The 27,743-nt window shown below is 39.3% G+C and overlaps 1 protein-coding gene and 1 pseudogene across 4 annotated transcripts in view; both read right to left on the bottom strand.

Annotated features, from left to right (window-relative positions):
- The window catches only part of LOC126700181 (disease resistance protein RPM1-like), an 83,943-nt gene extending 65,719 nt beyond the window's left edge, over nucleotides 1–18,224 (bottom strand). For 2 of the 4 annotated variants that reach the window (XM_050398224.1, XM_050398222.1), the window contains exon 1: nucleotides 18,212–18,224. The gene's annotated coding sequence lies outside the window, so the exon portion shown is untranslated. Of the gene's footprint in view, nucleotides 1–18,134; nucleotides 18,148–18,211 lie in introns of those variants that run through there. The other 2 variants (XM_050398225.1, XM_050398223.1) reach the window with 1 other exon arrangement.
- Nucleotides 2,631–5,076, bottom strand: LOC126699741 (disease resistance protein RPM1-like; annotated as a pseudogene).
- Nucleotides 18,225–27,743: the final 9,519 nt, after the last annotated feature.

Below are 27,743 nucleotides of genomic sequence, written 5' to 3'. Positions count from 1 at the left end.
AAAAAACAAAGATATGGTAAATTTTGTCAAGGTTCAACTCATAAAAATTTATGCTATTACAAAGTGGACTAACAATGTATACATCTAGCATTTCACAGACATATATAAACTTTTTAGTAAAATTTATATATATAAAAAATACAGGCTAACATGTGGCTTATTAAAATAGACAAAATCATTTTCCAAACCACGAATAAGACATCAACTAAACAAAAACTAAGAAACCTCTATACATACAATTGAAAATTATCAAAGATTTGGATTATTGACATGCATGAAGGACACATAATGAAAATCCAAAAAAAGTCAGGGTTACATAAGTCACCATCTTGTATCTCTCTCAATCACACATCATTCATAGAGGACTTTCTTGGCACATATGGCGGGCATTACCCACATACAAAACACGCCTACAAACACACATTCATACATGTATACTCACCAAAATACATATAAAACAGTATTTTGAGATATGGCCCAGAAGCTAATTCATTCTATATCAAGAAAATTGATGTGTTTATGCCAAGATGGAAACTAAATCAAACTCCAAGCAATCAAGAAATAGCAGGCATTGTTGGGCATGCTTACTTATTTATCATGTCATAAACCATTAGTTCCAAAAACTTAAGCTATTACAAAGTGGATAAATAATATAAGTCGAGCATGTTACATACATAAATTTGTTAGTGAAAAGCAATTTTTGTTTTTTTTTTGGGGTGGGGGGGGGGGGGTTTGGATGAAAGATAAAAATGAATGCGATAAACATTCAAGAAAAAAGATAAAAAGAAGAAGAAAAATAGAGAGAATTGAGAAGCTACCTTCATCAAACATTCCCAAATTACTACCAGATGTAGATCTTTGGGTTGCATTGCAACACTAAATAGCAAAGAGTAACATATGAGTTATGACTAAGAGTATGATAACAAATTCAAATAGATATTGCTAACTTAGGTAACACAAAGTATAAAGCTGCAGTTATAATCACATAAAAGAAGACAAACAAAATTGTTCAACATGTATTAGTTGAAAATTATGACTTGGATAACTCATTTCTCTTCATGAGCTTATGACAACCTAACAATGAGGAATGCAATACAAATACAATTTAAAGCAAGAGATTTGCTACCCAAAAGAAGAATTGGAAAAACAGATAGAAAAATTGGAAATCTCATTAAGAATCTATATGTAAGTCTTGGGAATCTTCAGGCTAGTAGTTTGTGCATCTCTCCAGGCTAAGAGCATCTTCCCAAAAACAAGGCACTAGTCCCCGTCCCTTACATGATCTCCTCAAAACAACAATGTCTCAGCACAATTGGGGAAAATAAGAGGGGACAACATGCATAAGGTCAAGAAAATTATTTCTGAACTTATATGTTGTTTCTTAGATGGATAGCATTATGTACAAGCCAGTATAGGGGCATCAATGACAAGATACAGGGAGCTTGTGCCAAGCTAAAATGCAAGTACAAAAGACATCATATCTTAAATTAGACTATATTTGTAATCTCAGTAAAAAAAAAAAAAAAAAAAAAATTGTTGATGAGAAGCAAAGTAAGCACTTTGGAAGTTTGAAACACAACAATTTATATATAAGCAAATCACAGGCAAATATGTGGCTTGCTAAAACAAACAATAGCCCTTTTTCGCTCATTAGGCTAATTTTTTCTAAACATTTTTGTTATGTGACCACATTTGCCATGAAGAAAATCATGGGATGATATACTTTTTTTAAGTTTGTAGTTGAACTTGAGTTCCAAAAGTGGTCACATTACTAATATGTTTCAAAATTGGTCACATAACTATTGTGTTTGGGAAATTAGACTAACAAAAAAAAAAAAAAAAAGAAGCTAACAATACATGGTCCAAACCACAAATAAGACATCATAACCAAACCAAACCTAATAAGAAATATATATATATATATATATATATATATATATATATATATAAAAGTCTAAAAATCACATGCAAGCTTAGGATAATCAACATGCATGAAAGACACAATGAAAAATCAAGCAAAAGTCCTGTGGTTACATAAGTCAACATCTTGTATCTTTCAATCACACAATGTCCACAGAGGACTTTCCTCCAACATATGGTGGGCTCGACATACCCACATACAGAATACACCCAAATACGTATATATAAACAATATTTTGAGTCAAGCCCAGAAACTAATTTTATCTATTGCGAGGATTTTTTTTTTTTTTTTTTTAATTTTTATACGCCAAGATGGTAGATAAAACAAACTCCAAGCAATTGCAAGCATGATTCTGCCATGGGTAAAAAACAGAGATACAATTAAGTACAGTTAATCATTAGAACAGATTACCTATTTATGATAGATTAAATGATAAAATGAATGCAACCATTTATTTAAAGATTAAAAGTGGAAGAAAAAATATATAGAACTAAGAAGCTACCTTCGTGAAACATTTTGAATTACTTTCTGATGTACCTCTTTGGGATGTGCTGCACCTTTGGAAAATCCACGTTGCAAACGCGATTTTTAAGTTCCATTGAGACAGATGCCAAATCTAGTTCTTGGAGATTTTGAAGGTATTCAATGCCTATGGGCACTGTCTTTAACTCCATGCAGCTGTTAATATTTAGGGATTTCAGATTTGGCATCACCCCGTTTCTATTATTATCTCATTCAACTGAGGGGAATTACTGATCTCCAATGTTGTAAGCTTAAGAAAGCCTATACTGAAACATAGCTGTTTTCCAACATAGGCATTAGTAAGAATAAGACGTCCCAGATGGGGCAAAGCAGCGATGTGAGGGAGTAGATCTTCTTCCAGTCTTGACCAATGCAAAAGCAAATTTGTGAGGCTTTGAAGTGAACGAAACCACTGCGGCACCTTCTCTAGTTTTCCGGTCAAAAGAAGCTTTTGAAGGTTGGGAGGAGGAGATGAGAGTGCATCCATTCGGAGAGTTTCCTCCGCATTAGTTACCATGATAGACAAGACCCTAAGAAGTCTCATGTTTTGAATTGAGATACATAAGTCCGTCTCATCTGCTTCTTTCACGTTGCCAATACCAGTCGAGGTAAGTTGGGTCAAGCTCCGAATTTGTCTTACCAAGTCACCTTCTGCCTGAAAATAGCACAAAGTTTCCAAATTCTTTAACTGCCCAATATTTGATCGTGCTTGCATCCCTATAGAATAATTGAAGTCATTCCAATTTCCAGTGTAGCGATACATTATTAAATGCCGCAAGTATTGCAGCTTTCCTATTCCACGAGGAAGGGTCTCTATTTGTGTGTCCCTAACGTCCAAGGTTTGAAGATTAAGAAGCCTCCTTATAGAATTTGGCAACTTCTTAAGTAAAGTTCCCCTTAAATTCAAATATCTTAGGTTGAATAATTGGAATACTTCATCAGGCAATTCATCAATGGGGGCATCCTCCAAATCTAGAACCCTTAAGATTTTATTTCCTGAAGGCAATGTTTTCAACGACTTGTTAAAAACAAGAAAAGAAAGGAGCTTTGACATACCCATAAATGATTTGAATTCTCCATCGATTTTGTGAATTGAAATGCGGCGTGCTTTGCATTCTTTCATTTCTTCTCCTCCGCCATGTACAGCACCAAACTTTTCCTTGACTGATATTGATAGAGCAAGCCCCCGTAGAAGATCATGCATTTTACATCTCCTTGGCCTTCCAAATTCATTCCTCCTAACAACTTGAAGCATATTCTGAAAAGTGAGTTGTACCAGATAGTTGTCTGCTTCATCTTCTAGAGTGGACCTTTCAATTGGTTCTACAAATCCTTCAGCCATCCATAGCTTAATTAGCCTTTTTGTTCGAATTTCATGATCTTCTGGGAAAAGAGAGCAATATAGGAAACAATGCTTCAATTGATATGGTAAATCATTGAAATTCTAGCTTAGGATTTTTACTTAGACTCCAATTCAAGCTGTTGTAAATTTCGTTCCACTCAGACATATTCTTGGAGTACATAAGACTGCCCAAAGCCGCAATTGCTAGAGGTAGGCCATCACATTTTCCCACAAGTTCCTGAGCAAAAGATTTAAGCTCCAGTTGACAACTTCCATTAGGACTGCTTGAGAATGCTTTCTTGCAAAAGAGTTCCCAAGCCTCTTCCGTTAGTAACAATTCCATTTTATGAATGTGATGTTTACCTCCCATTTGATGGCAAGCTACATCATCTTTTCGAGTTGTAAGGATGATTCTACTCCCAAAACAACTATCTCGAAGTGATACCTTTATTTCATCTAAGAGGTTTGTGTCCCAAACATCATCTAGGACAAGTAGATACCTTTTCTTCTCTAAATAATTCACCAGTGTTTCTACTAACAGTCTGTAGTTCATGGAATTCAAGTCTACTGGATTTGTTTCCTTCCTTGACTTGTGGAATTCCTTAATCAAGCTCCTTAATATGTCTTCTAATTCATATGCTAGGGAAATTGTGATCCATGCGCAACAGTGAAAATGTTTCTTTACATCTTCATTGTTGTAGGTGTTGGCAGCTAGTGTGGTTTTGCCTGAACCTCCCATCCCAACTATCGAAATGACAGTCAAATGTGGTTCTCTATCCATCAACCAACCCATTATCAGTTGCCTTTTCTTTTCAATCCCTGCAAGTTCGTCTTCTTCAAAAAAAAGAGATGATTCAGCATGACGCACCACCCATTTCTGATTATCATTAGAACTAGTTCCCTCTATACGATGAATACCATATCTTTGGTTTCTCTCTGGTATGGCGCCCTTGATTTTCCCATTAATTTTTTGTATCTTGATGGCTGTTTGACGCCTCACCCAGAGATTTTTTGGAAAGAAAATGGTGTGGTGAAGGATCCAGGAAGATCGACCCCCAATTCGTTGGCGATTCATGTGATACATGAAGTAGTCACTCACATTTGCCACCCAAGTCTTCTCTCCTTCACTCCCTACTCCCTTTCTATCAACATCTACTAAGAACGATCGCATGCTTAGCAACTCATCTTTGATATCTTCAATTGCATCACGAGCCCCCCATAACAAAGATGCTTCATTTGAAAGGATTGAAATGATATTTTCAATCAAGAGTTCCACTACAGCCTGATCCATTTTTAACTTCACAGTTCAAACTCCCCTTCTAGCTTTAGTCACCAAGATTTTATGCTCCCTTTATTCGAGTTGTATCACATCCAAAGAGAAAGAGAATGCCATGCTTTGACTTGTTGCTTGCCGGTCCTAGTAGACCTGCACACACACACACACAAAAAATAAAGAAAAGAAAAAGAAAAGAATAGAGCCATAGAGGTGAGAAACATAATGCATGAAAGTATTCTAATTCTCAAAAAGTGTACCAATACGTCAGTTAAGTTGAAGAATGATTTTTTTTGTTGGGGGATAAGTGGTGTAGAATGTAGATATAGTGATTTTTTGTATTTAAATTAAATAATGATCATTGTACTTATCTAAATTAAACAGTGAGAAATATTTCTATTTGTCGTTGGCAACATTTTCATTTTTTTTTTAAGAAACTTGCAATATATATATATTTTTAAACAAAACATTTCAATAATTAAAATATCATCGTTTCCACATGGTTTGTATTTATGACACCAGATGTTGTCTAATTTATGATTCATACATTAAACAGAACACTAGAAGGATGTGATTCGTGAACTTTCAAAAAAAAAAAAAAAAAAAAAGGAGGATGTGTACATTAGTCTTTATATTAGATTTTTTTTTTATTGCATAATAATGGTAAGGAATGGCGAGGTACCAATAAATGTTTATAAAGATTTAAGGAGTAATTTTCTCAAAAAAAAAAAATATATATATATATATATATTAATAGACTAAAATGAAATAACAATAATTTGATAAAATAATTAAAAAATTATATATGTAGTTGCACGATTTTCCTGGCCCAACTTCTATTGATCAGGCCTTGGCCCAAAGCGCAACCCACAATAAATATTTGTAGAGGATGGGTCAAAGAACTTAACCTCAGTGAACCTATTCGGTCTGATACGCGGACAGTAGTGTTTGCAAAAAATAAAAACACAAGAATGGATCTCCTCTGTATGATTCTATTTCTTTTGCTCTTAATACAGTTTTTCTGTCCCCTTCTTTGAGGGACTCCACTACATTATATAGTTCTCCTCCTCTCATCTCAACCTTACACCTGTTGATCATCTAAGCATCTACTTGAGCACCTGTCACATCAGCCGCCCTCATCACTCTCTTTGTGAGTTGCAGAGGCCAAGGTGGTACTGTTCAGGGGTCTTTTCCTCATTAATGCGGCCAAGAGGGTGGTTGGGGCGCAATTAATGTGGTGGTAGCTTTCCATGAGATATTTTGGATTTTATTCATTTTATATGCTGGGAGGATGAACTGAAATGGCTGGGGAGAGTTCCTCGTCTGGGCTTCGTGATGTCCGAGGAGGAGTTACTCCTCGGACAGGTTTCCTTGGCGTTATTGGGATCGAGTAATGCTTCACATGTGGTTTTTCTTCGAACAGGACGCTCCTCGGACGGGCCTGAATTTGGAATAGCCCATTATTTTTGGGCCGGGCCCCACAATAGCCCCTCAAAACTCCAGTTTTTATCTCCTTCCGAGGAGAAAAGCGGGGTTTTGATGTTGGTGAGAGGATGGAAATAAGGAGATCGTGTGGCGCGCGTGCGGATCGTTACTTTTGACACGCCACAATTTACGAGGCGCGGCCATTAACTTCTGGAGGCGTTATGTTCCCTTCATCCAACGGCGTGGCGTGGATCGAACGGCCATCGTTTTATCTCGTATTTTTAGGCAGGAGTGATCTTTTCTCTCTCCTCCCAACTATATAAGACGTCAGAGGGGTTCAGTTCCTTTTTTATCTGCATTTCATAGACCTCAAAGGACTCCAGAGAACTCCATCGAATCCCAGAGATATACGCACACTTGCGTCCGTTACGCCACCGTAGCCGTTTTTTTGTGAAGCGTTTCGTCCAAGAGAGATTTCCAAGCGTCCCATTGAGCGTTTTGTGAAGGTACCAGTACATTTCGTTCTTCTCGCCGTTTCAATTCCCTCCTCGGACTCTATTTTTCTTCTCGGTCTTTACTTTCATTTCCCCAGTTCAGTTCAGATGGGTAGATTCGAAAAACTAGTAAAAACTCCAGCCGCTATGGAGGCCTTTAGGGCTAAATACCACATTCCCCCGGGGGTTGGGCTGCAGTACTGTCCTCTTGAAGGAGTATTGACAGATAGAGGTGAGGGAGAAGTCGTTATCCCCATGATTGCTTTCATAGAAGGAGGGATGACACTTCCCATGCGTAGGATTACAAGGGAATACCTGTTCAACCATAGGTTGACGCCGTATCAGTGTGCCCCGAATATGTTCAAGATACTAGGCTGTGTAGATGTCTTAGACGAGCGGATGAACCTAGGCCTTACTTGGCACGATGTGGCTTATCTGTACGAATGTCACCGCCTCGGGAATGATGGGTATTATCTTAAATCCCGAAACGAGGACGTTAGGTTGATCTCTTGTCTCCCAGTATCCAATAAGACTGTGAAGAATGACTTCCTCATTGCTTCTGGGGAGTGGTTCGACGGTATTCATTGTCCAACTCGGGCAGGAAATCCAGGTGCGGCGCTTTTAGGATCGGTCCTTTTTTGGGAAAGGATTTAGTATTGAGGGGTTATTTTTCTTGCTTTCTTTGTAATTGGAAAATTTCATGGACTAACCCCACTTTTCTTGGTTGTTTGCAGACAAAGTTCACGTCGCTCCTCGGATAAACTTTGTGAACGTGCCAGCGTTGAACTATCTTCTTAGGTCGGAGATTTACGTTGCCGAGGACGGACAGTTGCGTGCGGCCCATCTGGTTCTGGGCTATCAACCTCTGAGCAACGCTTTCCAGGCAATCGGTCACGCTATAAGGGCTGGCAGTCCGAGGCTGGCTAGGATTAACGTGTCCAAGGACGGGTTCCTAGCTAAACACGATCTGCCACCAGTTGTGTTGCCTGGTGTCAGAAATCCCTACTTAGCAGAGCAGCTACCTCCGGTAAACGAGCCTGGCGCTGCTGTTTTGGTTGAAGAAGAAGCTGAATCATCTCGTCTTTCCCTTGAGGAAGAGATAGACAAGTTTTACTTCGAGGAGGAAATTCAGCAAAACCCCTTGGTGGAACTTTCTAATCCCGAAGCAGAGCAGGACCAACATTCCGCAGTTGGTGTTCCCTCAATCGTTATCTGCTCGGACGATACTTCAGACGAAGAGGCAGAGCCCATGGCAGGAAAGGGAAAGTCTCTAAAGGAGCTGATGTCCTCCCGAGGAAAAGGTCAGTCATCGAAGAGTCAGTCGTCGAAGGGACCAACTCCGTCACAGGTCAAAACCCTTCCCCCTGTGGTCCCTCAGGGCGTCTCGGACCCTGGCCTTAAGGTCAATCCGGACCTGAAGAAGAAGAGGCCGGTTGACACTCCTGAGCAAGGCGAGGTGATTGCCCAGCCGACCAAGCAGCAAAAAACCACACGGGCGCCAAGGAGCAGGAGGGGTAACTCCTCGGAGAGCCGGGATGAGGAGAACCTTGCTGAAGTGCGCGCTACCATCCGTGCATGGAACCCCAAGTTGGAGCTGGATGGGGTTGCCATCCCTTTCAATGCTTCGGTCCGAGAGTATAACCGAGGCCGGGCAGGGTACGTGGCGGATGCCTTAGAGCAACCCCTACTCCTTCCTCGGGACATGGAGGCCTATAGGCGGTTCTCTCAGCCCGAGATCTTCCTATCCCTTAAAAGGGATCTCGCGCTGGTAAGTAATCCTTTTACTGTTTTATTAATTTACTTACCCCTGTTAGATTTTTTTTTTAAAAAAAAACAATCTTGTTTCGTTCGTAGATTACTCAGCAGGTGTTCGTGGCTGAGGAGTTTTGCCGTGATAACCGTAGTAGGGCTGAGGCTGAGACCCAGGCTCGGACGGAGATGGAGAAAGCCTTGGGGTCCCTCAAAAACGATCACCTTAAACTCACGGACGAGTTCAAGGAGTCGGAGAACTGGCGCAAAAGTGCAGAGGCTGGTTTGAAGAGTGCCGAGACCCAGGCGGAGGACCAGCACAAAGAGCTTACTCGACACAGATTAACCTCGCCACCGAGAGGCAGGCAGTGCAGGATCTCAAGACTGCTCTGCAAAAAGTCGAGGATGAGCTGAGGCGGGTCAAAGAGGAGGCCCAGCTGATCCGAGAGGCTGCAGAGGCCGAGAAGAATGCTGCTCGCCAGCTCGGGGCCGAAGAGACGGAGGCCAGGCTATCCGAGGAGATCCCCGAGGTGTGCAGGGATTACTGCAGTATTTCATGGGCTCATGCTCTCGATGCTGCAGGAGTTCTTGCGGATTCGGCACTAAGACTGCCCGAGAACATCTTCTATCCTTAGGAGATCCGAGATAATCCTGATGACGCCCAAGTGGCTTCAGAGCAGGACCTGGCGGTGCCTGATGCCGTCCTTGTGCCTGATATGGCGAAGGGTCCCGCCGCAGACTCTACCATCGAGGTTCCTCCTCCTCAGCCCGAGCAGAAAGAAGATCCTCTTGCTAAGGCTTAGCCTTTTAGGCTTTTGATCTTTGTACTCTTCCCCTCTTTTTTCTTCTTTTTTTTTTTTTTTTGAATGAGAGTCGTCTTATTTTTCCATTCTTTTGTAAGGACCTCTCTTTCTAATGTACTCGGAATATTAATATAAAATGTTCGTTTTGCTTACTATGGATGTATGTCAGTAGCGCTCTTTTTTAAACATTTGCAACGATGTAGATACAGGTAAACAGTCAAAATAATATGGGTTTCTGGGCTGCGCATTTGAGGATTGCGATGGTGCTAGACTGCGTGCATGTATTAAAATGATTTCCTTTAAGTGATAATCTCTCAATCTATCATAAGTAATAATTTCCCCTAAGTCTGTGGTCCGAGAAGCCATGCAGGACTTAGGTTCTGTTTAAAACTTATACATAGTTGCCTTAAGTATTAATTTCCCCTAAGTCTGTGGTCCGAGGATCCATGCAGGACTTAGGTTCTGTTTAAAACTTATGAGTAGTTGCCTTAAGTATTAATTTTCCCTAAGTTTGTGGTCTGAGGAGTCATGCAGGACTTAGGTTCTGTTTAAAACTTATAAAAATCGTCATGAGTAATAATTTCCCCTAAGTCTGTGGTCCGAGGAGCCATGCAGGACTTAGGTTCTGTTTAAAACTATGAATAGTTGCCTTAAGTATTAATTTCCCCTATGTCTGTGGTCCGAGGAGCCATGCAGAACTTAGGTTCTGTTTAAAACTTATAAAAATCGTCATGAGTAATAATTTCCCCTAAGTCTGTGGTCCGAGGAGCCATGCAGGACTTAGGTTCTGTTTAAAACTTATGAAAATCGTCATGAGTAATAATTTCCCCTAAGTCTGTGGTCCGAGGAGCCATGCAGGACTTAGGTTCTGTTTAAAACTTATAAAAATCGTCATGAGTAATAATTTCCCCTAAGTCTGTGGTCCGAGGAGCCATGCAGGACTTAGGTTCTGTTTAAAACTATGAATAGTTGCCTTAAGTATTAATTTCCCCTAAGTCTGTGGTCCGAGGAGCCATGCAGGACTTAGGTTATGTTTAAAACTTATAAATAGTTGTCAGCAGACCAGCAAGCAGCGGATAGTCATGAAAGAAAACGTACGCTAAGCCATTCTCATTAATAACAATATCTTCTGAGGTTATTTACATTCCATGGCCGAGGTACAGCTTTTTCATCCAAATCTTCTAGGTAGTAGGCGCCTATTCCGGCCACGGATGTGACACGGTACGGTCCCTCCCAATTGGGCCCCAACTTGCCCCAAGAGGGGTTCTTTGCGCTGCCAAGAATCTTCCTCATCACGAGATCACCTGGACCCAGAGGCCGCAATTTGACGTTAGCATCATACCCTTGTCTCAGCTTCTGGTGATAATAGGCCATATGAATCATCGCTTTTTCCCTTCTTTCTTCAGCTAGGTCCAGACTCCGTTCCAATAACTCGTCGTTATCGTTTGGGGTAAACGATCTAGACCTTAGTGTGGGAAAGTTGTTCTCGATCGGGAGCATGGCCTCAGCCCCATAAGTCATCGAGAAGGGAGTCTCACCGGTCGATCGTCGTGGCGTCGTCCGATAAGTCCATAAGACGTGGGGGAGTTCTTCTACCCATCTCCCCTTTGCCTCGTCCAATCTCTTCTTCAGTCCGTTCACTATGACCTTGTTCACAGCCTCGACCTGCCCATTTCCTTAAGGGTAGGCGGGGGTGGAATATCGGTTAATGATTCCAAACTCGCGGCAATACTCCCTAAAGTTCCTACTGTCGAACTGCAGACCATTGTCGGAAATGAGTGTACGCGGAGTTCCGAAGCGGGTGATGATGTTCTTCCAGATGAATTTTTGGGCGTCCACGTCCCTAATGTTGGCCAAGGGTTCAGTTTCCACCCATTTAGTGAAGTAATCAGTTCCGACTATTATGTATCACTTGTTCCCCGCAGCTTTGGGGAAAGGTCCGACTATATCAAGACCCCATTGTGCGAACGGCCATGGGCTAGAGAGGGGGTTGAGAACCCCTCCGGGTTGGTGGATATTCGGGGCGAATCTTTGGCACTGGTCGCACTTCTTAGCGTATTCTTGGGCCTCTCTTTGCATGTTCGGCCACCAGTACCCTTGGGTGAGTGCCCTGTGCGCCAGCGACCTTCCTCCGGTGTGGCTTCCGCAAATCCCCTCGTGTAACTCCTTAAGTAAAGACTCGGACTCTTCTGGATGTATGCAGAGTAGGTACGGTCCAGAGTAAGAGCGTCGATATAGTTTGTGGTCCTCTGATAGCCAGAACCGAGGAGCATTCCTGCGTATCTTCTCGGCTTCTAGTTTTTCCTCCGGTAAGATGTCGTTTTGGAGGAAACTCTTTATGGGGTCCATCCAGCTGGGACTTTTTCTGATCTGATGGACTTGAGCCGGGTTTCCGCGGATGGGACTTGCCTGTGATAGATCTTCAACAAGGATCATTCGCGGCAGATTATGCGCCGAGGACGTGGCGAAAGTGGCCAGCGAGTCTGCATGGGTGTTTACGCTCCTGGAAATGTGCGTTAGACTGAAGGATTCAAAACTGGTCTGTAGCCGTTTAACTTGTCCCAGATACTCTTGCATCCTAGTATCTCGAGCTTCAAGCTCGCCCATCACTTGTCCGACTACTAATCTGGAGTCTGAGAATGCTTCTATTATTCTTCCACCCAATCTCTGAACCATCGCCATCCCTTGAAGTAAAGCTTCGTATTCGGCTTCATTGTTCGTAGCCGAGAATCCGAGTCTTAACGATTTTTCAATGGCAGCGCCGTCCGGCGATATTAAAACTATCCCAACTCCTGATCCTCTTTGGTTGGCCGCGCCATCCACGTAGACCTTCCAACGCATGGTCCCTCCTGCTGAAATTGCGCCGACCAATTTTCCACCCAGGTCTTTCTTCTCGGTCATTGTTTCTATAGAGGGTTCAGCAAACTCCGCTACCAAGTCTGCGAGGACCTGTCCTTTGACGGAGGGTCTGGGCATATATTTAATATCAAAGGCCCCCAAAAGAGCACTCCACATGGCGATCCTTCCTGTGTAGTCAGCGCTTCGAAGCACGGCTCGAAGGGGAAGCTGAGTTAGAACGATGACCGTATGCGCCTGAAAGTAATGGGGAAGCTTCCGGGTTGCATGCACTATCGGCAGAATTGCCTTTTCTAAAGGTAGGTATCGCACCTCGGCCTCATGTAGTGATTTGCTCACATAGTACACCGGTCGCTGCACCCCATTATCATCCCGTATTAGTACCAGGCTTACAGCGTGGGGAGCTACGGCGATGTAGGCAAACAGCACCTCATCTGCCTCAGGACTGGACATGATGGGTGGTCGGGACAGGTAGTCCTTAAGCTGCTGGAAAGCCTGAACGCAATCCTCCGACCATTCGAACTCTTTCCACTTGTTTATCAGGAGGTAAAAAGGCCGACATCGATCCGCCGATCGTGATATGAACCGGTTTAATGCCGCAATCATGCCAGTGAGCTTCTGCACTTCCTTCGGATTCCGAGGAGTGTGTAGGCTGTTAATGGCTTTGATTTGGTCGGGACTTACTTCTATTCCCCTGTGGGTGACCATGTACCCTAGGAATTTCCCAGACCCGACCCCGAATGAACATTTGGAGGCATTCAGCCGCAACCGGTGCTTCCTTAAGATAACGAAGATTATTCCGAGGTCTTTCACGTGCTCGGACACCCTTTTACTCTTCACAACCATATCGTCTATATAAACCTCAATGATCTTGCCCAGTTGTGGCTCGAACATCCGAGTCATCATCCTTTGGTAGGTTGAGCCCGCGTTCTTTAGCCCGAACGGCATCACCTTATAATGATAATTTCCGATGGGCGTCATGAAAGCCGTTTTCTCCTGGTCCTCTAGCGCAAGGGGTATCTGATGATAGCCCTGGAAGGCGTCCAGGAAGCTCATTCGAGGGTACCCCACGGTTGCATCCACCAATCGATCGATTCGAGGTAGGGGGAATGGGTCCTTGGGGCACGCCTTGTTCAGGTCCGTGAAGTCCACGCAGACCCTCCACTTCCCTGTCTTCTTCCTTACCACCATCGTGTTTGCCAACCATTCGGGATAAAAGACCTCTTTGATAGCCCCTACTCTTTTCAATTTTGCCACTTCGTCTCTTACGGCACTAGCGTGTTCCTTTGAAGGGCGTCGGGGTGGCTGCTTCTTCGGAGTGGAAGAGGGGTTGACGTTCAGGTGGTGACAAATGAGGCTGGGATCAACTCCCGGGGCGTCGTAGGCGTCCCATGCGAATACGTCAACATTTTCTCTGAGAAATCTGACCAGTTCCTCCTTTTCTTGAAGGGGTAATTCAGAGCCGACCTGAAAGAACTTCTCCGGGTCATCGTTGACAGCAATCTTATCTAAACTTTCACACCTTATCTCCTCGGCCAGCCCATCGTCTTGCCTTGCCGAGGAGGCTGGTTGCTATAAGCTCTCTGGGACCGAGGACTCGACTAAGGGCCGCTGTAAAATGGTGGCCATCATACACTTCCTGGCCACGGCCTGATCTCCTCGGATCTCTTCTACTTGTCCTCCGGATGGGTATTTTACTTTTTGGTGAAGTGTGGAGGTCACGGCCTCTAGGGCGTGGATCCATGGCCTTGCAACTATCGCGGTGTAGGGTGAATAAGCGTCGACCACAATGAAATTCACCTCCACCACTTCCGCCCCAGTCTGTACGGGCAGTCGGATTTGCCCCTTTGGCGTAACAATCCTTCCCTCGAAGCTGAGAAGGGGGGAGTCATAAGCTGTCAAATCTTCCGACTTCAGGTTCAGCCCCTTGTATAGGTCAGGGTACATTATCTCCACCGCACTTCCCGAGTCTACTAACACCCTTTTCACATCGAAGCCCCCAATTCGCAATGTGACCACCAAGGCATCATCGTGAGGTTGAACAGTTCCTCTCTTATCCTCATCCGAGAATCCCAGTATCAAAGAGCTTCCCTTTTTTTACCTTTTGGGATCCCTTTGCCTGCCCTCGGAGGGGAGCCGATCAACAGCTAATACCCTGGGGATGGGTGACCCAGTTCTTCCTGGTGCAACGAGGATGACATGTATCGTCCCGGTGGGGGGTCTTAAAGACACGTCCCTTCGAGGCTCTTGTGTTGCCTGGCCGGGATGGCCGCTCGATGGGTGCAGCAGGTGACGTAACTTTCCTTCTCGGACCAATTGATCTAGGTGATTCCACAGATTCCTGCAGTCCTCAGTAGTATGCCCATGATCCTGATGATAGTGGCAGTACAGGTTTTGGTTACGTTTGGAAGAGTCTCCAGCCATCTTTCCCGGCCACCTGAAATAGGGTTCATCCCTTACTTTCTCCAGTACCTGTTGTACTGGCTCTTTGAATACGGCATTCACTGTTTGCGGGTTGCTCTGCCCAGCCTGTCGCGGAAAATCTCTCCTCGGCTGACCAGGATTGTGACGTTCCGACTTGAAATCACTTGCTTTGGGGGGGATAACCTTCTCCTTTCCCCTCCCTTGCAGCTGATCTTCCTCTACTCTTTTGTACTTGTCGATCCTATCCATTAGCTGTTGGACATCAGTAACTGGTTTTCCGGTGTGGGATTTCCTTAAGCCATGCTCGGTGGGGAGACCGCTTTTGAACGTGCTGATAGCAACATTATCATGGTTGTCATCTAAATCGTTATACACCTCCCAATACCTATCCGAGTACGCTTTCAAGGTTTCTCTTTCGTGCATGGATAAGGATAGTAGCGAACTGAGAGGTCGAGGGACTCTGGTGTTTGTAATAAAACGGGAGCAAAAAGCTTGAGTGAGCTGCTTGTAGGAGCCTACGGAGTTTGTCTTCAGGCTGTTGAACCACCTCATTGCCATCGATCCCAAGCTGGATGGGAAGATTTTGCACATTAGGGCTTCGTTTTGCGAATAAATCGCCATTTTCTGGTTAAACTGACTCACGTGCTCTACCGGGTCTGCTCTGCCGTTATAGATGGCGAACACCGGTTGGTTGAAGCGTCTTGGCAGCTTAGCCCCTTCGATTCTATTCGTGAACGGTGACCTTGAGACCTGATCCAGCGCCTTCTTCATGGCGTCGTTCCCCGAACCTTTGCTGGATGGGCTCTCATACTTCCGTACAGGGCGTGGTTCCTTTTCGTAAGAAAAGGTTTCACTTGGGGGGGTCCTTGACCTTTGTCTGTAACTCATGTCCTCCGCGTTAGAAGACTCGCCTGAGTTAGAGGGAGATCGTCTTCGCTGCACACGTCGTAACTTCCTTTTTAGGTCATCTATCTCTCGCTGCATGGCCTGGTGACTATTTCGCCTCTGAGACACGTGACTTCCTATCTGAGTGTGACTCTGGCTCGTCCGGATAGTATGCACACTTCCCTCCCGATTCCCCCTACCGCCTGGGTTGGTTGGGTTATTTTGCCTCTGGGACTCGACGGGTTGTGTCCGTTGGGAGTTAGCTTGGTGAGGATCCTCCTGGTGCAGATCTAGTTCTGCCATGCTCGACCGTTGCACTAGCTGATGCCTTAGTTCTTCCCACAAACGGCGCCAATTGTAGTTGCACGATTTTCCTGGCCCAACTTCTATTGATCAGGCCTTGGCCCAAAGCGCAACCCACAATAAATATTTGTAGAGGATGGGTCAAAGAACTTAGCCTCAGTGAACCTATTCGGTCTGATACACGGACAGTAGTGTTTGCAAAAAATAAAAACACAAGAATGGATCTCCTCTGTATGATTCTATTTCTTTTGCTCTTAATACAGTTTTTCTGTCCCCTTCTTTGAGGGACTCCACTACATTATATAGTTCTCCTCCTCTCATCTCAACCTTACACCTGTTGATCATCTAAGCATCTACTTGAGCACCTGTCACATTAGCCACCCTCATCACTCCCTTTGTGAGTTGCAGAGGCCAAGGTGGTACTGTTCAGGGGTCTTTTCCTCATTAATGCGGCCAAGAGGGTGGTTGGGGCGCAATTAATGTGGTGGTAGCTTTCCATGAGATATTTTGGATTTTATTCATTTTATATGCTGGAAGGATGAACTGAAATGGCTGGGGAGAGTTCCTCGTCTGGGTTTCGTGATGTCCGAGGAGGAGTTACTCCTCGGACAGGTTTCCTTGGCGTTATTGGGATCGAGTAATGCTTCACATGTGGTTTTTCTTCGGACAGGACGCTCCTCGGACGGGCCTGAATTTGGAATAGCCCATTATTTTTGGGCCGGGCCCCACAATATAATTTATGGACCGAAATGTTGACTTTTTTTAAAAAAATTTCTTTCAAAACAAAATAAATGAGTCTTTCTAAAATATCATTCGTATCTTATTATGAAATTTAAAACTTTTAAACAAATTATTACCTGATAATAATTGCATTTATTCTCAGGTAAAGACAGTAAAAGACATTGACAAAAATATAAATTTTCACATATTAAACTTGTTCAAGTGACAATTAAATCATTAATAAGAGATGAAGTTTAACACATTTGTTTGATTTTCCATGTTTAAGAGATGCTTTACAATTTACATTTCAATTTTCCTTGATCTATTATTTCTTTATTAATAAACCATAGAGTCATGTTTCCATAAGGGGCCAATTTATTTAATTGTTTTGAATCTTCTTATTCTCAAACAAAAGTCTCATGTCCTACTCTAGCATTTCACTTTATAGTTTATACTTCGGGTCCGTTTGAGATTTGCTTATTTTACTGAAACTGAAAACTTTTTGTTAAAAATATGGTAAATAAAAGTAAAAGTTAGTTGAAATAGTATAGTGAGACCATAAATAGTACCAAAAAGTGCAGTGGGACTCATGAATAGTAGCAAAAATAAGTTGAACAGTAAAATAAGTTGACAAAAATAATCTTTGCCAAACGGACACTTCATCAATTATAATATGTAATGTGTTTGATTTTTTTATTTTTAAAACAATATACTTTAGTTACTTGAAAGTTGAAAATGAGAGGTGAAAAAAAAAACCATGTGATAGTATATAATTAGTGAAACATAGAGTAGAACAACCAAAGTATGGCCAAAGGTTTTTATTCCTCTTTACCATTAATTGATCAAACAATTTGGCTTTTTTTTTTTTTTTTTTTTTTCTTTTCAAACAATAAGTTTCATTGATAATAAAAGGTGCAATTTAAACCAATACAGTTAGACAATAGGTGACCAATGAGAGAGAACAGAAAATATTAATACATAAAATGAAGTGATTCCACCGATTGAAAAGATAGAAAACCCTTATTTATTCCTTATGAAACACCCTCACACTTACAAGTGAAATTTACTAATAAAAGGAAAAACTAATTGATTAAAAGCAGAACAATTAGAAATTCAAACTCCCATAAAAATAAAAATAAATTAGAAATTCAAACTGACCCAACCTCAACCTCATGAAGTGTGCTCTCAATAATTAATAAAGAATGAATAGATGATATAGACATAAGTAGAATTGAACTCCAATTTACAATATTCAAATTAATAAAATAATAATAAAATTCCAACTCCAACCTCCAGTCCAGAGTCCACTAATCGAAATTGATACCCAAGATTTACACCATCTGATATTCAACTTGAAGATAGATGTAGGAGCCTAGGAGATCCAAAAGAACAAATCAACAAATATAGAAACAATTACTTGAAAATTAAACTCGAATATTTAAAATATGCAAATACAGTGGTGAAAAATGTGAAATATTTAAAGAATAAATTTACTTGAAAATTAAACTTGAATATTTTCTTCAGAAGAATTGTATACTTCGAGAGCTTACAAGAGAAGTTTACAATTGAAGGTGATAAAGAATAACAAATAGGGAGGATTGCAAATGAGAAATAATATCAAGATGTTTTTTCTCGACTGTTTTCACTTGAGAATGAGTATCCTTTTCTTTCTTCTCAGCAAAACAGAGAATGAGTAGCCTTTTACTACAGATTGAAGTAGCCCTTTGTCGACCACTTTCTTCTTCTTTTGTTTTCACTTTGGCTTTTTCCTCTTGTAATTTTATTTCCCAATTAGATTTTCATGGACTGAAGAATCTTCACTGTTTTTCACTTCATGATTGTTGCTTCACTTTATGACTTTTGCTTTTACTGCTAGTATGCTTTTTTGAATTATTGTTGTCACACAGCTTCTTTATAGTACTTTTTAGATTAGTGCTTCACTTTATTTTACATTTATTTAGGAAAAAGATAATAGCTCACTTGCTTTACCATTTGAGATAGTCTTCAATAATAATATTATTAAGAAAGATTGTCACCATGTTCACACTTAAACGTGGACAATTATCCCCTGTATTCCTTTTCGTATGAGACTTTTGGAATAATTGTGATTGGATCTTGGCTTTTTTTATGAAGGTTTGGTCTTGATGACTTGGACTTAACGATTAATTTTGAATCTGCATTATCAGATCAGCGAGTATGAGGCAATGTCTGGTATCTCTAACAAAACTAACTTTTACAGATTTCAATTTGTATCCCAATAAGTTCTAATGTCTGTTTCCAAATCCCCTATGTTTTGTAACTTATTTTATAGTATTTAATAAAAAATATAATTTTTGATAATTTCTATATTAAATGTATTACAAAAAAAAACTAAAATATAGTTTATTTCAAAAAAAGCTAAAAGCTAAATATTTGCCCCCAAAAAAAAACAAAAACTAGTTTTCAACAATTTCAAAGGCAAAAGTAATATTTCCAACAGAAATCTTTTTTTCTTCTTTTTTGATAATTGGTAAAAAAAAAAAAAAAAAAAGTAAAGAAAAATGCATGAAGCACTTGATAAATACTAGCTCGAATGAGCCTTCATTATTGAACTCATCTTTCAAAATACGTTAAAGTTTATCAAGCTTTTTTTGCTCAGTCTCTCCTGGGCTTCAATTCTCACGGATTGAGCTCAGCCTCTAATTTCCACATATTGAAGATAAATAGAAAAAATTATAACGATATCATAATAATTTAGGTTGAAAAGGCTGAATCCTTCTTTATTTCTATGGAATTAATCATATTCACTACCTACACTTTTTAAAACATGGCAAAATGTTCATCATATCATAAACAACACAAAGGATAAGAGTTGGACATCTAAGCCTGAAAGTAAGCATAAGTTTAAGAGCTTTAACAAGAAATAATTGCCAAAACAGGGAACCATATGATAAATAATTAAAAGTATAAGATTCATCTATATATGCTGCTCTTAAAGAGGATGGAATAATCAACATTTGGGAAGATTTGCAACTTTTAAAGCAGTTGACCATGTCTTAATTTACTAATACTAAGAATTTGGGACCAAGATATCCTTTTAATCAAATAATCATTTAACTAGTGAATAAAACAAATTTCAGCTTCAAAACAGTATAAGAATTAAACAAATGTCTTTGTTCAAGGTTTAGGATTTATGGTTCAGAGACACAAACATTTAACGACAACCCAATAGTATCAGGGCTCTTGAGCTGATCCAAATGTTTCTTACCACAGCGAAGAAAGTACTCAATATAGAGGAAAATTTTCCAATCTACTTGCTTAGAATTACTGCAGAACTCAGCTGACACAATGGAAGCAATCGTATGTCGATCTTCAGCAGATTTGGAATAAACTACTCACAAAAACCCTCTATATAGAAGTGCTTGCTTCTGCATTCCAGAAAGCCTTGGACCCTTAGAGGTTCTCATGGAATCTTCTCATTAAGTTCGCAATTGAAGATGCTTTCTGAGCAGCAAGTAAAGAGATCTATGAACTTTCTTCTCTCACACTGCAGAGCAACATTAAATAGTACTTATTTGTAAAACTTGAACAAAAATAATTGTAACTACATTTTGAGGAAAACAAAAATGCAAGCATGTTTGTAAGCAACGACAAAAGATTTCTTGCTTCTTACTTTCAAAATGATTAAAAGATAAAAAGAGATGCATATGATAACGGAGAAAAACTACATAAAGTGTGATTGTACAAGTATATGGACATGCAACAGTGAATAACAAAAGAGTATCTTATGAGTCATGGCTATATGAATAATGAATACAATCCCAAATTCAAATAGATATTGCTAACTTAAGTAACAAAAATTATCAAGTTGCGTTCCTAATAACATAAAAGAAGACAGACACAAAATTATTCAACAGGTTGTACTTGGATATTATGACTTTGAGCACTGATTTCTCTTCATGAGCTTAAGACAACCTGTAAGGTTGAATTTAATCAACCATCTTATTGGCTTTATTCCGTGCCAAATTTGCTTGTATTTCAGCAATTAGTAACCCTGTATTTAGGTGGGTTTGTTGTAAGGGTAGTGAGTGAGATAAAGTGTTGAATGCTCAAGAGTGTGCAAGAAAACAGAGTCTCCCAACTGGATCTCGCGGGTGACTCGCGGCTGCAAGCCGCCAGAAGCAGCACACGTGCCAAGCATGCCAGAAGTTGAAGCGTCATGCTAGCTGGAGCATTACAGGACAACTGGCCGTTCTGTTATCGCGTGACTGGATCTCGCAACTCAGTCAAGCCGCGAGGTCAAGCCACGAGCCACCCCTGTTTTGAAAAACCTGATATTTCACATTCTCTTTTCATCCCAGTATAAATACTCCTTATACCCATAGAAGAAAGAGAGCTTCTAGAGAAAATTTTGAGAGAGAAACCCTAGAGTAAAACAAGATTGATTCATCTACAATCTTTACATAAGAGTCTCTTCAAATTCCTCAACTCTCTTCCTCTCCATTGTTAAACCCTTGAGAGGCATTTTACCAAAACTTTTTCTCACCATATCCATTACAGTGAGAGGACTGTTTGGTGTTCTAGGAAGCAGTTAGGAAGGAACCAATTTACATTGGTTGATGCTATGGTCAAGTAGCGGAATTCGGAAAGCTAGAAAAAAATAGGTTCGGTACAACCTCGTTGGAGCAAGAAGCTTGGAGGGCTTAGGTGCATTGGGTAGATTAGACTTGGAGGGTCTATTGCTGTCTATGTATCCCAACTACATTTTCTAGTGGATTACGTACTGCTTGGAAGGCGGCGGAGAGGTTTTACGCCGAGGACTTCGGTTTCCTCTTCAATAACACATCACGTGTTGTCCTTGTGTTTGCATCTTCCTTCCCTTTTATCTTTGCCTTTTATTATCTGCTGTGGGTTGTGATTTTAATTTGGCTTAGATTGTTTTCCAATTCTGTTTTATAGCTTTTGTTCATTTTCCGCACACTAGTTGTTTGACATAAAGTTTGAATTGGTTAATTTGTAAATTGGGGGTCTAAACGTTCAAGGGTGTTTTTACACTATTTGAACTTTCACAACCGAACATGAGGAATGCGGTGAAAATACAGTTTAAAGCAAGAACTTTCTACCCAAAAGAATAATTGGAAAAAACAGAGGGGGATAAAAAGGACTACTGGAAATCTTATTTAGAATTTATATGTAAGTCAAAGATTTTTAAGTAAGACTCAAGAACCATATGTTAATGGCCAAAGATGCATTAATAAAGTTAAAATAAGAAGACTCTGATTATACTTATCCAAAAATAAATAAACCATAATCACATCTCATTTATATATGAATGGTGAACTAAAGAGCATAATGTGTAATACAGAAACTGGGAACCTTTTTTCCTAACTTGACACAAACACTTTTCATGTGCTAATACAGAAATGTAGGGGGAAAGCAACTTTTGGCTAAACGTTTGTGCGCCTACTAGGTACTAAGGTTAAGAGGATGCAAAAAGAAGGTTCAACCTCTAAGCATCTTCCTAGAAACAAGGCACTAGTGAATATGCTCCTCAAAACAACCACGTCTCAGCTTAAATATAAGGGAAATACCAGTATAAATCAAGAAATTTATTTCTGATCTTATATAATGTATCTCAAATGGATAGAAGTACGTACAGGGGTCTCAATGATAAAACACAGGCAGCGCGTACCAAGCTGATATGCAAGTATAGAAGACAGTCTAATATTCTGTCTAAAATTAGACCATAAATCTATAAACAGTGTGTAACACAAACAATGTGAACACTAAGAAATCAAACATCCTATTATCAATATATAGGAAAAAAGCTATTAGAACAGATAGTCAAATCTGTTAACAAGGATGCCAAACCTGGAGTTGAAAGCAAGGCTCCAATTGTGATTCTATCCAATATCGAGTATTATGATGTAACTGGGACATGAAGGAATCTGTCCAGCTCAAGAATGTTCAAAGATAGTTGGTTGAAGTTGATGATTGCCTCAGGTGCTGCTCTGTGTTGAAAGCAGTTGGTGTTAATTAGGCCCTAAGATGTTTCCAATCTGGTGGAACTGTCATTGGCAGATCCTAGAAACTATTCCTGTTTATAGCCTGGCTTTTATAGTTTTGGTGTCAAATTGTTAGTCCTGTTGATTTGTAGGCTAGCAATCTCAGTTAGGTGGTCTATGAAGGACTTTTTGTGCGTATCAGAGTGGTTGTACTCTGCTAGCTGCGAGCTTTTGCCCTTGTAATGTTTCTATTCATCAATAAATTCTCTGGAAAAAAAAAAAAAAAAACCCAACTATTAATCAAAGTTTCCCATTATGAGTAGTTCTCAGATACAAGAAACTAAAAAGCACTTAGAAATGCGAACATATATATATATATATATATATAAAAACAAATCATGAGCTAACTTGTGGCTTATTAAAACAAACACATGTTCCACAGACCACAAATAGATATCTAACCCAACCAAATCTAAGTAACCGTTGTCATACAATTGAATGTTGCAAGCTCAAAAATAATCGACACGCATGAAAGACATAATGAAAAATCCAAAAAACTAAAGTCTTGGGGCACATAAGTCACCCATCTTGTATCTTCCAATCAGACAACCTCCAAAGAGGACTTTCCTCGAATATATGGTGGGCTTGACATACCCACATACAGAACACACTCACAAACACACTAGCAATCATGCATGCACACCTAAATACATATATAAACACAGCATTATGAGTCAAACCCAAAAACTAATTTCATCTATTTCAAGGAAATTGAAGTGCTTATGCCAAGATGGTAGCTAAAAACAAACTACAATAAATCTAGCGGTAGAAAGCATTAGTGGGCCTGATTCTACCACGGGTAAAACCAAAAAACAAAGATTCAGTAAAGTCAAATTAATCATTAGAAAATATTACTAATTCATCATGTCAGAAAGCATTAGTTCCTAAACCATGAACCATTTCAAAGTGAATTAATAATAAAATATAAATCAAGCATGTTGCGCACTTATATAAATTTATTGGTGAAATAGCTTAAATGATGCAATTTTTTTTTCTTTTAAGGATAAAATATAAAATGAATGCAATGACCATTCATTTAAAGATAAAAGGAAGATGAAGAACAGATAGAATTGAGAAGCTACCTTCATGGTAATTCGTGCATTACAAAATCATGGCAAAGAGATCAAGTCATGGGAATAACAATCATGGTTCAAACGAAAAAAGAGTTTATTATCATTCCAAAATGTACTATTGCAATGTTGTCAAACCCACATTCTCATCCCAAAAAAATAAAAATAAAAATTGTTGTCAAACCCACATGGGCAGTTTTTCCAGTACTTACTACTGCCAAAAAAAATAAAATAAAATAATAATAAAAAAAAGAGAAGAAGAAGAAGAAGTAGAAGAAGAAGCTAAACCTAATACTTAATACCAACACTTAATGCAAACTCCCTCTCCTAGCACTAAAAATATCTAGCTAATATTGATTGATACGTAGGGACTACAATTAATACTTAAATACAATTTTTTAGATGTTGTACCTTAAGTTTTCTATTTAAATTCAACTATGTGACTATATTAACTAATGCAGCTCAAATGTGCTATCTTCCTTTGATGACAATTAAATTCAACTACGTTACTGATTAACGTAGCCATATTGTTGAATTTAATTGTGAAACCTAAGATACATCACCTTAGACCCCCAATGCTTGAATGTCATCGGGTATTGTTTACCTTTTATGTCACGTCAGTCACACACAATGACAGGAATTCCATTATCAACAACTTCGTTCCTGTTTAGCAATGGCAAGGGAAAGTTTCCACACCTAGTTTGTTCAGGACAGCTTGCTTTGGTCGCTCCTTACATCTCTGGATATAAGCTGCTTCTCAAAGGCCTTAAAGCATGCTCCTATGAGGCCGTTGAGGCGTGGGAATGGTGGAAAATATGGGGGCTTGTAAGCATAGGCTTTCATGGACAGGCTTAATAACTTTTGTTTTCCTGGAAAAAATTGAATGGGTTATGGCTTGCTATATTTGCTACATGTTGGTTATGCCTAATTCTTTGGTTTTTGATTTCATGCAAAGCTATGGCAAATTTCTCATCCAGCTTGGCATGCTTTATGTGAAGAATAATCATGGCGGCTCTGTCTTCCTCATTGAATTTGTCATGGAAGTCATTGCCATTAACATATCCACTCAAACTTCTTTTCCCCATAATTTAATCACAGTATGGAAGTTTATATGAGGAAAGGAGTACATCTAGAAGACTAGAAGAGTGTAATATAGTAATGAGATGTAATACTTTGAAGCATAAGCAGTGGCAGCACATAATCCCTTAATGGCTTGGCGCACCCACTCTCGTGGGTTCACTATTATATCAAAAAAAAAAAAAAAAAAAAACAAACAAATTTCTGGGTTCACGAAAAGTATTATTCAATTCGTTTGAATAGTTTGGCTTGGGGTGAGGAAGATAGGGTGTTAAATAATCATTAGACAAAATGTAATTTCCACTTAATTATTATCATAAATTAGTTGCTATTCCGTGCGATGCACGGGATAGTTAAATAGAAATTAAATATATTTATTTTGTTCAAGGTATTGACTTGAAAATATATGAAAATAAAAACAATTTATTCAAAATAAAAGTTCACATAAAAATAAAAATAAACACAAAACTTGTAGAAACCTAAAACAACATAATTTTTATGCTTCCAGCCAACAAAAAATTATGTTCTCCACCATTAAACAATATTCTCAATTTTGCAAATATTCTTAAAGCTACCAATTTCATTGAAGAAACCATAGTACACTCTCAATAGTTCCATCACTATAAACAATTCAACAAACTGAGCTATACAAAATCTTGGTAACACAAATTTCATAAATGATGTAATGGCATATTACCGGAGGTAAAAAACAACAAATTTTTAATCCAAATGGATAGTCTATCTATAAGTTGGAGTATGTATATCTAAAAGCCTATCATAGTTCAATTGAAAAGGCATCTAAAATTTGGTGGAGTGCTCCTGAGTTGAACAATTGTATAGGATAAAAGAGGAGAAAAAAGAAAATAAAAATAATGAGACAAAGTTTAGAAGAAAAGAAAAACATTTATATAAAATACATTTTTAATTGATAAATAGTAATAAACCCAACAACAAACATTTTTAATTGGGTTGGATTGGGTTCATAGAGTTGGTGGATTTAATCTACACACACATCAAAGAAAAATGAACAGAAGAACTACAAAACTCACTAGAACAATAGAAAACAATTAATAGGGATGTTAATTGTTTGCCCAAGCTAAATTATATACAACACAGAGAAGAGGAGCAAATTCCACCATTGAACCAGTAACAATCTTCTAACAACTTTGCCACTAAGGCATCTTAGAGTTCAAGCTTTTAAATTTATTACAAACAATTTAGAAAGAAAGTCTTGAGTATTAATTTATTGAACAATAAAACAGAATATGCAAATGATACTTAGAATTGGAACTCCAAACAAAACAAGATTCTTTTGAAGCAAACAAGGCAAACTCATAATCTTCAGCATGATTCTGCCACTAGTAAAACAAAAAAACAGAGATATGGTACATTTTGTCAAGGTTCACTCATAAAAATTTATGCTATTATAAAGTGGACTAACAATGTATATATCTAGCATTTCACAGACATATATAAACTTTTTAGTAAAACTTATATTTATAAATAATACGGGCTAACATGTGGCTTATTAAAACAGACAAAATCATTTCCAAATCACGAATAAGACATTGTAACCAAACCAAAACTAAGAAACCTTTGCACATACAATTGAAAATTATCAAAGATTTGGATTATTGACATGCAAGAAGGACACATAATGAAAAATCCAAAAAAGGTTGGGGTTACATAAGTCACCATCTTGTATCTCTCCCAATCATACATCATTCATAGAGGACTTTCCTGGCACATATGGTAGGCATTGCCCACATACAGAACACACCTACAAACACACATTCATACATGCACACACCAAAATACATATAAAACATAGTATTTTGAGAGAGGACCCAGAAGCTAATTAATTCTATTTCAAGAAACTTGATGTGTTTATGCCAAGATGGAAACTAAATCAAACTCCAAGCAATCAAGCAATAGCAAGCATTGTTGGGAATGCTTACTTATTAATAAGTAGGGGTGTTCGTAGTACAGTGAGGTGCGGTGCGGTTTAGCTAAAATCATAACTGCACTGCACCTCATTTTTGCGGTTACATGTGTGGTGCGGTGTGGTTTAGAGTTTAACCAAAACCATAATTGCACCGCACCTCATTTTTGCGGTCATATGTGTGGTGAGGTGTATAAAATTTGGTTTGAAGCCAATCAATTTTTCAAATTTTGGATTTTTCCTGCCCAACCCAAAACTAATTTTTTTTCTTTTGTTTTGGGCAAAGTTTTATACTATTGAGCTAGTTTTTCTTTATTTTGAGTTGGCTTTCTTAATCAACACTTGTTAGGGTTATTAAACTTTTTTTTTTTTTTTTGAAAACTAGGTTATTAAACTATTAATAATATAATTAATATTAAAAAAATAAATATATTAATATATAGAGAGAATGCGGTGTAGTGCGGTGCAGTGCGGTTTTCTTATTATAAAACCGCAAACTGTACCACACCATGCAGTGTGGTGCATTATTATTTGCGATGCAGTGTGGTTATGCCATTTTGCAGGCGGTTTTTGCAATTTGTGTGGTTTGTGCGATTTGGTGAACACCCCTGATAAGGATAATGCAGCACCCCATCATGATAATGATAAGGCTCATCATACAGATAGAGATAAAGGCAAATTGTAATCTGCTATGTAAACTATCGCTTATGTGTTTGTAATTACCAATTGGGAAAAACCATTATATATATATATATATATATATATATATATTAATTACATTAACTCCCTCAACCATTCACCAAGGGAGATTCATTTACTTTTTGTTTATAAAAAGGTGATTGCTAGCTTTATCACTACGTTAGTCGTTTGAATGATATAGTATCCATTAGCTT

This window comes from Quercus robur, chromosome 9 (assembly GCF_932294415.1).
Source record: "Quercus robur chromosome 9, dhQueRobu3.1, whole genome shotgun sequence".
Lineage (NCBI taxonomy): Eukaryota > Viridiplantae > Streptophyta > Magnoliopsida > Fagales > Fagaceae > Quercus > Quercus robur.
The sequence above is the reverse complement of the archived record's forward strand: the minus strand, read 5'-3'. Positions and strand labels throughout refer to the sequence as shown.